The sequence below is a fragment of the Colobus angolensis genome, unplaced genomic scaffold, assembly GCF_000951035.1.
Source record: "Colobus angolensis palliatus isolate OR3802 unplaced genomic scaffold, Cang.pa_1.0 Scaffold3, whole genome shotgun sequence".
In the NCBI taxonomy this organism is placed as follows: Eukaryota; Metazoa; Chordata; class Mammalia; order Primates; family Cercopithecidae; genus Colobus; species Colobus angolensis.
In genome coordinates, this window is record NW_012116265.1 from 12,026,792 (window position 1) to 12,042,293 (window position 15,502).

General features: G+C 38.7%; 1 pseudogene; it reads right to left on the minus strand.

The window, feature by feature from the left end:
- Positions 1-8,089: 8,089 nt before the first annotated feature.
- Positions 8,090-9,464, minus strand: LOC105517085 (annotated as a pseudogene).
- Positions 9,465-15,502: the final 6,038 nt, after the last annotated feature.

Here is a 15,502-nt window from a genome sequence, read left to right on the forward strand (position 1 = left end):
AGCTATTGCTGCACGCTGGCTCCTATTTTCCCTAAATAGAGATGTTCTCACTGCACAGTGGAGTGAAGTATAAAGAACTCTGCCTCTGCACAGAGCAGCCTCTAACTGCTATCTTTTTCGAATTCCTCTCTCAACATGTGGTTCTATGTCTTCCCAGCTTCTTACTCTCATTTGCTTGTTTGTTTGTTTGTTTGGGCAGTGTTTATTGAATATAGCGTGTCAGGGATTGTGCAGAGAACACAAAGATAAACAGGACACCGTTAACTGCCCTAAAGAAGATTGCAACATAAAAGAATATACAAATGTTGATTATCATCTCTTATTCTACATAATATGTGTGTTTCTTTTACATTTCTCCCACCACCACCCAAAACTTCTGTCTTTCTTCCTTCTGCTGAAGGCAAAGAAACCAATTAGCCAAGCTGGTTGAAATTATGTTTTTAATGGAAGCAAGCGGGTTCTGAGTCAGAGGCTCTGCTTTTAGTAAAATGCATGAAATTTATTTTTAATAACCTTGATGCATCTAGTTCAACTGTTTGGAAGCAATTTGTTTTACTTTGTTATTTTCTGTAGTGTTCCAAACAGATGAGGTTGTCAGAGTAATTACCTCTGGATAAGTGAGGAATTGGTATATTATAGTAAATAAAAGCCTATGCAGTTAGTCCACACTTCCAAACGTGTCTGTATCATAAAGCCTGAATATTAAACGATATTTGTGGTATTTCTATAATAGCTTTGGCAATGAAGGCTGTCCTTCAAATTCTCATTTTAAAAATTGGTATTTAACTTTGAGCACTCATTTATCTCAGATCACACAGACTTTTTTTAATATTAGAATTAGGGAGGAAATATTGCTTTAAACAATAAATATGTCATATAACTTATCGCCCCTAAGAGGTTGCATAGCCTGCACATATAAATAAGATTAAAAATGACTTCGGGAGAGAGGCAAGATGGCAGCATGCCTATCCTTTTGAGTCTTTCCAAAACAAACATGAGAAACAAAACAATCAAAAAATATATAGATGGTGTAACTAGAATGGCAAACAAACAAAAAACCCACAGATAATATTTTTAAAAGCCCTTTTTCCTTTCATTTTTAAACTCTTTAAAAGATAGATGTTTAGGCTGGGCGCAGTGGCTCACACCTGCAATCCCAGCACTTTGAGAGGCCGAGGTGGGCAGATCACGAGGTCAGGAGTTTGAGACCAGCCTGACCAACATAGTGAAACCCCGTCTCTACTAAAAAACAAATAGAAAAATTAGCCAGGCGTGGTGGTGTGTACCTGCTACTCAGAAGGCTGAGGCAGGAGAATGGTGTGAACCCAGGAAGCGGAGCTTACAGTGAGCTGAGATCGCACCACTGCACTCCAGCTTGGGCAACAGAGCGAGACTCTGTGTCCAAAAAAAAAAAAAAAGATAGGTGTTTAAAGCAAATGTAGTGACAGTACATTGTGGGGCTTATAATATGTGTAGAAGTAAAATATATAATAACAATAGCACGAAGGACAAAAGGGAAAAAATAGAATGAAGTGGCATAATGTTGTTTGAGGGTAGACTGTAGTAAGTCAAAAACATATATTGTAAAGCCTAGGGCAATTACTAAAAACTAAAACAAGAAGGTATGCCAAAAAAGCCAACAGTGGAAATAAAATAGAATCACAAAAAAATAAACAGTTAATCCATCAAAGACAGTGTGGGAGTAAGGGGAAACTTCCCCATGATCCTCTAGAGGTTCACTGAAAATTCCTGACAAAAGGCAGATTAATAGGAGAAAAGGCATACTAATTTTTTATTATAGTTTTACATGACATGGTAGCTTTCAAAATGAAGACTGAAAGATACAGGGGAAATAAATGTCCATTTTTATGCTTATGTTCAACAAAGTATGGACAGCCATGTAGAAATAACAATGGACAAAAATGGTGTCTTTTTTTGGTTTTGTTTTTTCTTTTTTTTTTTTGAGACGGAGTTTCACTCTTGTTGCCCAGGCTGGAATGCAATGGCATAATCTCAGCTCACCACAACTTCTGCCTCCTGGGTTCAAGCGATACTCCTGCCTCAGCCTCCCGAGTAGCTGGGATTATAGGCATGCACCACCACGCCCAGCTAATTTTTGTATTTTTTTGTAGAGACAGGGTTTCTCCATATTGGTCAGGCTGGTCTCAAACTCCCGACCTCAGGTGATCCGTCCACCTCAGCTTCCGCAAACGCTGGGATTACAGGCACGAGTCACCATGCTCGGCTTATAAGGGTATGTCTTAATGCTGACAAACTGAGTGGGGAAACCCAGCAAGGCCTGTCTGTTCAGATTCTTCTTGGCCTCTCTGTGCAGTATTCCTTCCTTCTGGGCATGTGGTAGGACCCTCTCTGGAATGGGGGCTCTTATGACCTACACTCAAACAAGGTAGGTCAGATAATTCCTTTGTGGCCAGCTTTTACATAGAAAGGCAGGGAGAAAGTGATAGGATGATATTTTTAGGTTGTACAGCTGTCTTTGGACAAAGGGGTTTGGTTTCTATGACATACCTTGGGGAAGAGGGATTCTAGTTTCTACGATGTTAGCCTTGAAGGAGAATGAGAGCCCAGAGACAGGAGATTAAAGGAAGGTCAGAGAAAAACTTTCACTTCTGAAGCTGCTTCTTTGGGCTTATTTTGGGGCTATTGTTTTCTGAGCTCCCACAACCAGAAAAGAGGTAAAAGGGAACAGAGAGCAATGGGGCAAATAGAATACAAACAGCAAGATATTAGATTTAAGCCAGATCACATTGATAAAAAGTCTAAGAAAATCAAGATCCAATTTCTTACTATATATAAGAAATTCACTTTAAATACACAGATATAGATAGTTTAAAGGTAAACATATGAAAAGATATACCATGCAAGTACTCAATAAAAGCTGGTATGGCCATATTAATATCAGACAAAACAGACTCTAGAACAAACAATATATAGATTTAAAGAAGGACATGTCATGATGATGGAAAGAAAACATAAGAATCCTAAATGCATATTCACCAAATAACAGAGTTTTTAAATATATGGAAAAACACTTCATAGAATTGAAAAGAGATAGAGACAAATGATTATACTGGACAATGCTCTGCTCTCTGAGATTGATAAAACAAGAAGAAAAAAAAAAACAAAAACCACACACATACATAGGCAGACACACACACAAACAAGCTCACATGCACACACAAACACATACACACACACACAGATATATAGAATACTATGACAAAACTTAATCTAGTTTCCATTTATAGAAACACAACCCTAAAATAGCAATGTAGACTTTTGTTTCAAATTCATATGAGACAGTCATCATAAGAGACTCTAATTCGGCCATAAAACAAGTCTCAAATAAATTGCAAGATTAAAATCATAGAGAGAAGTTTCTCTGACTCCAATAGAATGGAACCAAATTCAATAACAAGATATCTGGAAAATTTCCAAATATTTGGAACTTAAGCAACGTACTTTTAAATAACCCAAGAGTGAAAGAAGAAATCACAAGGGAAATTACATTACCTATTTAGAACCAAATGAAAATTAAAATACATCAAAATTTGAAAGATGCAGCTAAAACAGTTCTTAAAGGAAAACTTACGATCTGAGATACTTATATTAGAAAAGATACATGGTCTAAAACATGATCCAAATGGTAACCACAGGAAACTAGAAAAGCAAATTAAATCCAAAGTATACAAAGTAGGGAAATAATAAAGATAACAGAAGTCAATGCAATAGAAACGGAAAGAACGTAGAAAAAAATAATAAATTCAAAAGCTGCTTCTTTGAAAGTTCAATAAAATTGATAAATGTCTGGAAATATTGATCAAAGGGAAAAAGAGAGAAGACATAAGGAACGTTTCCTACCCCACGGTAAGCATCCTCAACATGTTTCTTTAGCAATATTTAAAAATTGGTAGGGACTGACAATTACTATGTGCCACCCATTTTGTTCTCTTTCCAAATGAGGGTATTTATTGATGTTACCTTGTCACTCTTCCATCAAAATATGCTCGGGAGAGGTGGAGGTAAACAAGCAAATCATCTTTTTGAGTCAGAAAACAACAGATGTTGGCAAGAATGCAGAGAAAATGGAACACTTACACACTGTTGGTGGGAATGTAATTTACGTTTACAACCTCTGTGGAAAGCAGTATGGAAGTTTCTCAAAGAACTAAAACTAGAGCTACCATTTGACCAAGCAATCACACTACTGGATATCTACCTAAAGGAATATAAATTATTCTAGCAAAAAGACACCTGCCTTGTATGTTTATTGCAGCACTATTCACAATAGCAAAGTCCTGGAATCAAGCTAAGTGCCTATCAACAGCAGATTGGATTTAAAAAAAATGTGGCACATATATCACAGATTACAGCCATTAAACAAAGGATGAAATCATGTATTTTGTAGCAACATGGATAGAGCTGGAGGCCGTTATCCTAAGTGACATGACTCAGAAACAGAAAATCAAATACTGCATGTTTTCACTTACAAGTGGGAGTTAAACAGTGGGTACACATGGACATACACAGAGAACTAATAGACACTGGGAACTCCACAAGAGGGCAGGGTGGGAGGGGAGTGACAGTTGAAAAATTACTTCCTGCTTACAATGTTCACTCTTCAGGGAAGGGTGCACTAAAAGCCCAGACTTCATCACTATGCAATATATCATCAAACAAAACTGTAGGAGATTGATCAGAGTGGTGGGAGAAACTATAGGGAAAGGAGTAGGTCTTCTGAAAGGTCAGAAGGCTCTGCACAGCTTTGGGTGAGAATGGATGAAGACAGCTGTTCTCTAGCCCTGAGGCAGAGGGCATGGAGTAGGTACAAGGGAGTGCAGGGGAATTTATCTTAAACAGGTTTTTTTACTTATGTTGACCAGGAGCTAACCTTTTATCATCCAGGCTTCATGAGGTTCCCTGAAAGGGGAACAATAAATGTTAATTACCCACAGATTAGGTTTGCTCCAGGCTTTTGACATTGTGCCTACACTGAATAAAGGCAAGCTCCAGCTTCTCAGGGCTGCTGCAGTTTGGCCACGAGAGCCCACCAGTCCCCTAGCTGCTCTTACACTGCATACCTGTGTCTGAGTACTCTTTTCATGTATCAGTCGGCCAGGGTCCATGAAACAGACCTGGTACAAAACTGCACATATATCTTGGGAATCTACAAAAATTAAAATTAAAAATTTTTTAATTAAATTATTTTAATTTAAAAAAAATTAATATATTTTTGTGATAGTACTAGTTTGGGGTAGTTTTGCTGGTTTACCGTTTAGTGCTTTTGTTCATTCTTTTCCCACTCAAGAATCACATCTGGAACTGATAAAGTATGATCACAAAATACTATTTTGAGCCAACATCAAGATGGAATGGAACTTTGGAGAAATACATTTTGGGGAAGGGCAAGGGAATTTCTATGTAGGAGCAAACAAGACAGCAACTATGTAGGTTGTATTATTTTGCTTACGTATTTACTACTAGATGGGCTGGTGTGAACTCCTCTACAGGAAACGGGTCTTCCTGCAGAGAATTACATATACTAACCCATTGCCATGACTTGCAGAGCCTCCTAAGAGAAGAATGCACTTCCCACTAGAACTCAGCCTGTAATTGCCTGGTCCATTATTGAAAGCCACAGGATCTATCACTCCAACAAGTAAAGACAAAGCACAGCCATATGTGGCCTGAAACCAATGCAGTTTGGGTGACTGTATTTAAAAAAAAAAAAAGAACACAAAGTTGTGAGTATAAAGTTACAAGTGAAAATACTTACTTAAAATGAAAAAAGAAGTTAAAAAGTCACAAATTTCAAAAAGCTGACAAAGTTATCAAACATCACAAAGTCCAGAAAAATGCATAGTATTTAGACTGACACATATCTGTAATATTTTTTCCTATATATTTTTGGTTACACGTGCTTTGTTTTTTTTACATGACAATGATTTTGTAAGAAGAGAAAAAGTCCTTCCTAAAGAGAAAAAAAGTAGTTCTTTCACTTAACCTGGTAGATCAAAATTTATATTTTCATTATGGATAGTTTAGAAAAGTTTATTTCAACCTCACAACTCCTGATTAGTAATTTCTTTACAGTGACTAATTATACATACTTTAAACTCCCGACCTCATGTGATCTGCCCACCTTGGTCTCCCAAAGTGCTGGGATTACAGGCATGAGCCACTGCATGCGGCCTGTTCATAAATTTTAAATGGAAACATAAACCAAAAGCTTATAAGAATATACAAGAGAAAGAACAGGGTGAGGAGACAGGGACAAAATATACTGAATATACTTTGTTTTGAAGATCTGACTTTGAAGCCTGTAACTATTTATCATAAGTTTAAAACAAAATTAAACAAAAATGAAAGCCCCTTAAAATCAAAAGCAAAACTGAAACAAAAGAAACTGTGTACCATGCAAACAATAATTATTTCAAATGACTTTAAAGCACAATAATTTGAGCCTATATGCCTAGTGTGATATATTGTAAAGAATAATAAACTGCAAAGAAATTCTTAAATTTTTCCACTATCATATTGATAGTAATAATATTCTTTAGATAATTGTGATACTGTTATGTGTGTAAAATTCACACATGCACAACACACACACAGCCGGATTAATCGTGTAATAATTATGTCAGTGTAGTTAGGACGTAACCTAACTACACTGACTTTTAACAAAAGTGAAAATAAATCATAAAATATTATATTCAAAAGGATAAAACTCTGTAACATTACATTTCAGTTGGAAATATAGTAGTTACTTATTTTTCTTTTTAAAAAATGTTTTTAATTCCTTCCATTAAAAAAAATCTAAAAAAAAATAATAATCAATCACCACTTCTAATGCCTTAATAGCAATTTCTAAATTCTATTTCCTAAGAAAGGAACAGGGCTCTTCAAAAAATAGTTTATTCCAGGCAGAGGGCAGAGAATGTACATGAAAGCCTAGAAAGCCTTGCTGTACTAGAAAGTAAAAAAGCTATAAAAGATTATTGAAGCTTTACAAATAGCGCTCAGAAGCAAATTCAATTTAAGCATCAAAAAGAATAAAAACTGTGGTACACTGAAATACACAGAATCTGTTTAGAAAAGTAATTTCATTATAATATGAAAAAATCCCACATCTGTCATGGTTAGAGAATGTTAGCAGAACAACTCATTGGTCTGAAACTGATAAAAGGAAAAAATCATACATAATGTGCTAACATACTCATGAAACAATGATGGCATGAACACAGAAAACTACTAAAGATGGTTACATCTGAGAGGTGGGCCCAGGAACAAGGGGGAATGAAAAAGGAGACTTTTTACTTTTCACCTATACCCATCTACATTGTTTGACTTTTTCTCAATACCATGAATATTGCCTCTAATATTTTTTAAATTATCATTTTTTTAAAAAGAATAACTTGGAAAAATTGATGGATAGTTGAATCCATGATAAGTTACTTAGAGAAGTTGGAATATATCTGGTGAGAATTCCTAATATTTTAAGAAAACCAACCATCTTGCCATTACTCATCCTTGCATCACCATCAGAAATTCAATCCTCAACTGTGTGACCCCAGGATTGATCCACAGAAGCAATTTAGGCTCTTGAAATGTTCTTCATATTCCTTTATCTTCCAAACTTTATTTTTCCTCATTAAGCTTTGTTTTAATGGGTCCCAAAATTCTGTGATAGATTCTTGGTCAAGTTGTTTCCATTAAAATGCACAGATTTTAAAAACTAATAACTTAAAACTGCCACACACACACACACAAATCCACAAAATATTCTCTTTTCCTTGTGATTTTTTTACGATGCAGTGTTATCATTAACCAGCCTTTAACTATTAACCTTAAATGGCAATTGAAATAAATAATTCTGAGACTGTTCTTCCACCACTGATTAAAACCCATTTATGCCTAGTGTTCCATTATTGGAACGCTAAGCATGTGAGAGTTATTTATATCCTACTGCTCAAGGTCATTGCCAAGGACTGAATGCAAAAGTTCAAAAAAAAATGCAACTTCAGGCATAAAAGGTAAAGACTAGCATGACAGGTATTAGGGGTAATATTCATTTAACCTTCCAAGATTTCTGGGCAGTCTTGGTGATCTTGCCAGCTGCAGTAGGATTCTTGTCCCCTGCTTTGATGACATCCATAGCAACTGTCTATCTTATATCACAAACAACAAAACAACCCAGAGGAGCACTGTGAGAGAAGCTCTCAACACACATAGGCTTGCCAGGAACTATACCAAAAATGGCAGCATCACCAGACTTCAAGAATTTAGGGTCATCTTCCAGCTTCTTATCAAAATGGTGATCCATCTTTTCCTTCAGTTCAACAAACTTGCAAGCAATGTGAGTTGTGTGTTAATCCATTACAGGGGCATAACCAACACTGATTTGACCTGGATGGTTCAGGACAGTTACCTGGGCAGTGAAGCCAGCTTCTTCCATTGGTGGGTCATTTTTGCTGTTACCAGCAGTGTTGCCACAATGAACATCTTTGACAGGCACATTTTTGACATTGACATTTTGACATTGTCCCCAGGAAGAGCTTCACTCAAAGCTTCATGGTACATTTCAACACATCTTTAGTTGTAATGTTGACTGGAGCAAAGGTGACCATGGTGCCGGGTTTGAGAAACCCGGCCCACAAAGACAGTATCAGTACCACCAATTCTGTAGACATCCTGGAGTGGTAGATGCAAGGGCCTGTCCGTTGGACAAGTTGGTGGTAGGATGCAGTCCAGAGCTTCAGGCAGTGTGGTCCCACTGGCATTGCCATCTTTATGGGTAACTTTCCATCCCTTGAACCAAGACCTGTGAGCACTTGACTTCAGCATGCTGTCACCCTTCCAACCAGAAATGGACACAAATGCTACTGTGTCCAGGCTGTAGCCAATTTTCTTAAGGAAAGTACTGATTTCCTTAACTATTTCCTTGTATCTCTTCTGACTGTAGAGTGACTCAATGGAATCTATTTTGCTAACATCAATGATTTGCTGTTTCATACCCAGTGTGTAAGCCAGGAGGGCATGCTCCTGGATCTGCCCATTCTTAGAGATGCCGGTTTCAAATTCACCAATGCCAGCAGCAACTATCAGGACAGCACAACCCGCATGAGATGTGTCTGTAACCATGTTTTTGATAAAGTCTCTGTGTACTGGGGCATCAATGATAGTCACATAGCACTTGCTGGTTTCAAATTTCCACAGGGAGATATCAATGATGGCATCATGCTCAGGCTCAGCTTTTAGTTTATCCAAGACCCAGCCATATTTGAAGGAGCTTTTTCCCTCTCAGAAGCCTCCTCCTCAAATCTTTTGATTATTCTTTCGCCAATACCACCACATCCGTAGATCAGATGGCCAGTAGTGGTGGACTTGCCTGAACCTAAGTGTCCAATGATGGCAATGTTGGTTGGAGTCTTCTCTTTTCCCATTTTGGCTTTTAGGCCATGTTTTTCGTGATGCTTGTGTTCTAGCAGCAAATCCATTGTGAAAACACCCAAACTTTATTGTAATGGATGCTTTCCAGCCTCCTCTTGGCTACCGATATTGAAGGTGCATCCCACTTCTTTGTTCTAGTCCACTTAACAAATTCTGAATCTCTCATCCTTGTAACTTTTAAAAATCTATCTCCCAAGTCACTATCACCTGTGAATACCATAAGAATTTTTCTTTCAGAGACTTCTTGCAAAGCATTATTTACTCTAGTTTCCTCTTAGGATTCTAGGGCTGACTATCTAAATAGTATAATGTTGAGCTCTTGGCTGTTTCCTACTTCTGCCCACATATATTCCATTCCACAGGATACAGTCCTTCCTAAAAGACAGAAAATACTTCAATGCATGTAATATATACAGTGCATCAAATTGAAAGAGCATTCCTGGGCTTCTGAGTCCAAGTCCTTGCTAAATGTCTTTGAGGAAATATTCCAAAAACCCTGAGCCTCAGTTTGGTTTTTTCTGTTGTTGTTTTTTTGTTTTGTTTTGTTTTTGTTTGTTTTTTGATGGAGTCTCACTCTGTCACCCAGGCTGGAGTGCAATGGTGGTGCAATCTCAGCTCACTGCAACCTCCACCTCCTGGGTTCAAGTGATTCTCTCACCTCAGCCTCCCAAGTTGCTGGGATTACAGGTGTCTGCCACCAGGCCCAGCTAATTTTTGTATTTTTAGTAGAGATGGGGTTTCACCATGTTGGCCAGACTGGTCTCGAACTCCTGACCTCCGGCGATCCACCCACCTCAGCCTCCCAAATTGCTGAGATTGAATTGGTGGTTCAATGGTAGAATTCTCACCTGCCAAAACGGCTGGGATTACAGGCATGAGCCACCGCATCCAGCCCTCAGTTTCTTTATATATAAAAATGGGTAAAAGATTACCTACCTACCTCATAGATTTGTTGTAAAGATTTAAGAAAATAATATTTGTAAAACCTAATACAGAGAAGGCACTCAAATATTGTTTATTATCATCAATTATATTCTACCTAAAGCTAGGCAAATAACACAGCAGTCATTTTCACATTGCTATTCTAATTAACATTCTTTCCCCAAAGGCCAGCAGGCATGGGAGCTAGCCCTGGCCTTCTAACCTCTGGAATTCAGTAGTGGAATTCCATGTAAAGTCTAGAATAAAATTAAACTTGATGGGTTTCATCTTTATTCTCTTTCATATCTATCAACCACTGCCAACAGCCATCATGATCTCTGCCTCCAAAACACTTCAGGACTGATCAAAGCAAACTCCTGCTGTACTGGGGGTGAGATTTCCAGGGATTTGAGGTTCAAACACAGGACTGTGGCATGCTGGGGAGACCCTAGATAGTATCACAGCAACTGCCATAGGTACAGAAAACAGTCACTGAGGAAGCAGGAGAGGTGTGTTTCTCTTTCCATGTGCCTCTCTTTTCACTTACAGAAATATTGACAAGGAGAAAAGAAGCACTTTGCCAACCAAGCAGAGCTTGTGCTGAACGGAACACTTGACCCATGTGCTTCCAAGTCTCTCTCATGCTCTCTGCATAGCTAGGACAAAGACATTCAGATGGAGGGTCAGGGCAGGGAGAAAGGAAAAGAGGGGAGAGAAGGTGAGGGTGGGACGGAGATTTAATTATTTAGCCTAATGTGTTTTATTCCTTTTCTGAGAATAAATAGAAGACTGAGCTCCTGTCAGAGCTGTTGATCCAGGACCCCTTGACACTCCATTTTAAAATCAAAGTATTTTGAAACAAAACTTCCTTAATGGGCACCTGGAAGTAGGAATGAGGAAGACTGTTTGAGTGGTTTTCTTTTCAAGTGGAGTCCTTTCTTTTCTGAAAGCTACAGACTCAATGACAATAACTATCTGTGGAATAAATTGAATGAATTCATGTCTCTCTTGTTTTTCTCTAAGAAACCTTCCAGAATCTGACACTCCAATTAACCAAGGTATCTCTTCTTTTGCTCTTTCATCCTTACAACACAAACACCACAAGTGCAGCTCCATCTTGATTGTCAAAGGTGAATACAATCACACAGCATGCTTTTTGGCCAGAAACTTTGATGCCACATGTAGAAATCACATCGAGGGCAAAGATTTGAGTTCCAGGGATTTTGGAGATGGTGCAGATGGAGGAAGGGGAGGAAGGAGATGGCTGTTGATAGCATAATAACATCTAGAAAACAGGCTTTCCAACTAGAAAAGCATGTGTTCAGATCTCAGCTCTTCCAATTACTGCCTCTTCAACAGAAATAACATAAATAATGGCCAGGCATGGTGGCTCACACCTGTAATCCCAGCACTTTGGGAGGCCAAGGCAGGTGGATCACCTGAGGTCAGAAGTTCAAGACCAGCCTGGCCAACATAGTGGAACCATGTCTCTACTAAAAATATAAAAATTAGTTGAGTGTGGTGGCGGGCACCTGCAATCCCAGCTACTCGAGAGGCTGAAGCAGGAGAATCACTTGAGCCCAGGAGGTGGGAGTTACAGTGAGCTGAGATCGTACCACTGTACTCCAGCCTGAGTGACAGATCTAGACTCTTGCCCAAAAACAAACAAACAAAAAAACCGTAAATAAGTTGTTCAACTCTCTTTCATTTCCTCATCTGTCAAATAGAGGAAAGAGCAGTGATCAATAGTTCTGTGGTGGTGATTAAATATACAGAAAGCCCTTAGAAACACAGTCAATAAAAGGCAGCTGATATTAACACTGTTGTTATTATTATGAATTTTTAAATTAAATACTATTTAAAATAAAAGAGGCCTATAAACCCGAAAATACATGCCCAACAATCTTAGACATAAAAGAAAGGTGATTCAATGAAAGAAGGAAAGCAAGAGAAAGCAAGAGAGAAACACAAAGAGGGAGGAAGGACACTTTGGGAGGCTGAGGTGGGTGGATCACGAGGTCAGGAGATCGAGACCATCCTGGCTAACATGGTGAAACCCCGTCTCTACTAAAAATACAAAAAAATTAGCCGGGCGTGGTGGCGGGCGCCTGTAGTCCCAGCTACTCAGGAGGCTGAGGCAGGAGAATGGAGTGAACCCAGGAGGCGGAGCTTGCGGTGAGCCGAGATGGCACCACTGCACTCCAGCCTGGGGGACAGAGCAAGACTCCGACTAAAAAATAAAAAATAAAAAATAAAAAAAGAGAGAGAGGAAGGACAGGTAAAGGGGAGGGGACAGGGCTGGTGACGCAAGGAGGGGACCTCCAGGAAAGCTCTATACTCAGGGACTCTATGCTCCAGGTTCTGGGAAAAAAACAGCAAAAGGGGGCACATGTTTTTGCAACAAGATCTAAAATATACAGACTTATCTGTGCCTATTAATGCTACCTCCTCCCCTTCTACCAATCTGAAGACTCAACTTTAAATAACTTCCTCAATTTTGGAGGCTAAAGATTTCTCCCTTTAGGAAATAAATTAAAACTCAAATAATCAATATTTCCACAACTTCTCATCCTGCCCCACCACCCTTATCCACAACTGCTGTTTCCCACCCTCTACCCTCTACTTTGCAAGGGAGTGGTGAGGGAAATGATTGAAATCAATTTGCACAGTCTTTTCTTGACATCAGAAAAGGTTGCAGTGATAAAGAAATACGGGAAAAAATTAAAAGCCCATGCAGAGCTGAGCCATACAGGGGAAACTGGCAAGGAGAGAGTGATCAAACAACTCAAAAATATCTGCAAGATACTGCAGCCTATTTGAAGATTAGAGTTATTTAAATTAGTGTTATTGTTACAGGAATAGGGCAAAGAGACTGTGTTGCTTTGTAAGAAATTTCCGTCTCCAAAATCATGTTTATAAACCTGGAAGAAGAAAAGGATATGTTTTAAGCGTAAAAGCACTGAGCCCTTTCAAATCCCTCGTTCCTTTGTCAATGACATTGTGTTTCTCTGTTCTGGAGTCTCCCAGAATGATGCCGGAGAAAAATTTTCAGGTTGGCTTTGACAGTCAAACTCTTTTCTTTACATTTGCATGCTTGGAACTTTCTTGTTAGATATATTTCTACCAAAAGCAAGAAGCTGGGAATCTGTTTTATTCTTGGACAGTTTTATTCTTTCCCCAGTGGCCCCCCTTATTTTCTCTACCGAGAATTTCAGCCTTCTCTCTTTTAAAACTCAGTCTGCCACTTTAGAAGTTAAAGATTAATATGTCTGGGCCTTTCACTGTAATCTAGATTCTGGAATTAAATTAGGTGTAATGAGAAGAATAGAATTAGGACGACTGGGCTCTAGTCCTGGTACTACCAATAACTAGTGGTGTGACCTTGGGAAAGCCTTCAGCTTCTTTGGAACTCCATCTATAAAGTAAGTTGGTTGGAAGTGACAATCTCTAAATACCTTGTGGCTCTAAAATTCTGTGTTCTTATGGACGAGGAACTCTCCACCTTAAAAGCTAACTGGTTGCTGATAGTCATTTTCTCAGCTAGTTAATTCAGTTCTGAAGGACAAGAACCTGGTATGATATTTTTCTTCAACACACAACTGTCTTTTGAAAGAATAACAGCAGAAAGAGGAGAGGAGCCCACTCTAGCTAGCAGTAAGCAGTCAGCCTTGGAAAAGACAGCCATGGGAGCCAAGGGAACAAGGAGGAAAATTACTGAAATAATCCCTTTATCCAGTCTCTTTTCTTCATTGGAAAAGTTGCTGTGAGAAGGGAATATAAAAACAGTAACAAGGTCATGCAAAGCTGAGCCAGGCAGGGAGGTCGTGTGGGGTGGACGTCATCAAATTCAATGGATCCATCCATTTCCTTTAACCTCATCTTTTCCTTCCTTAAAAGATATACTTTGCCTCCTCCTCATTCCTGCCGTATTGTGAAGCAAAAGAATACTGGCACTTTCTTTTTCTTCTTTATCAGTTCAGGCAAAGGATTCTTCTGCAATAAGTAAAAAAGAAAGCAAACTGAAAATAAGCTTCTGTTTGAGGAAAAGAAATGGTTGGGGTGGGTGAGTTGTCTAAAAATGACTGTGTGGATGCTGCACTTATTAAAAAGTAACAGACTGCAAATCTTCAAATATAAAAAAGATTTGAAAATATCTGGGCTCAGGAGGTAGCAGAAAGCTGGTGCAAAACTGAGACAAACAATGAGCCTTGGGGTTTTGCTTTTGTTTTGGTTTTTGAGTCTCCTAATTGAGCCTGTAGAAAAAAAGTAAGAAAAAACAGGAGCTGAACTCTCAAATTCAATGGTTCACAGCCTTTGGCAAAAGAAGTCTCTCCCTTTCCTTTGCCAGATATCTCAGTGAAAACAGAGATGACACTGAAAGGCTGGGTGGGAGACTGACTCATCCAAGGGCTTGAGTGAGTCTCGGAGAGCCAATCAAGTGATTTTTATTCAGGGAAAAAAATGGCGGTATAAAATGAGATGGACTCAAGAATATGAATTGGTTTTCGACAAGCAGAACCAGAGTGAATAATTTTACTGGTCTCAAAGCTTACATGTAGTCCGATGTAAACTATGGTCTCTCAGCCCTTAAAAAAGAAAAAGGATTGATTTGAATGCTCAGTCTGTGGATTTTGAAGGTTTAACTGTGCAAAACACACACACGCACACACACAGTTTCTGCAAATATAGGGTGAGTGTGGTGAAACTTCCATTTTCAAGGTCACCTGGCTTCGGATTCCTACTTAATGAGCTCAGTGTTGTGTTATCCGAATTCACTCTGTGGCAACCTGATTTGCAACTCATACTTTCACTTATTCTATTAGTAAATAAACAAATAAAATAAAAATCCTAATTCAAGGCAGTGCACATGCATGCATGCCAGTGAACTTTCCCAGATTTCCTGAAGGTTAGGGGATGTGGGTGGCATTATTTAGCAAATACTGTTCTCAAATGTTCACTCTTCCCTCCTCCCCTCCTCTGAGGAAGGAATAGACTTCTGCTCCCTCCTACTTCAACGCTGAGCTTGGCCACGTGACTGGCTTTGCTGAATGGAATTGACACAGACATGATGTAAGCCACCTCTGAGCAGAGGTTTTTTTTTTTTTTTTTT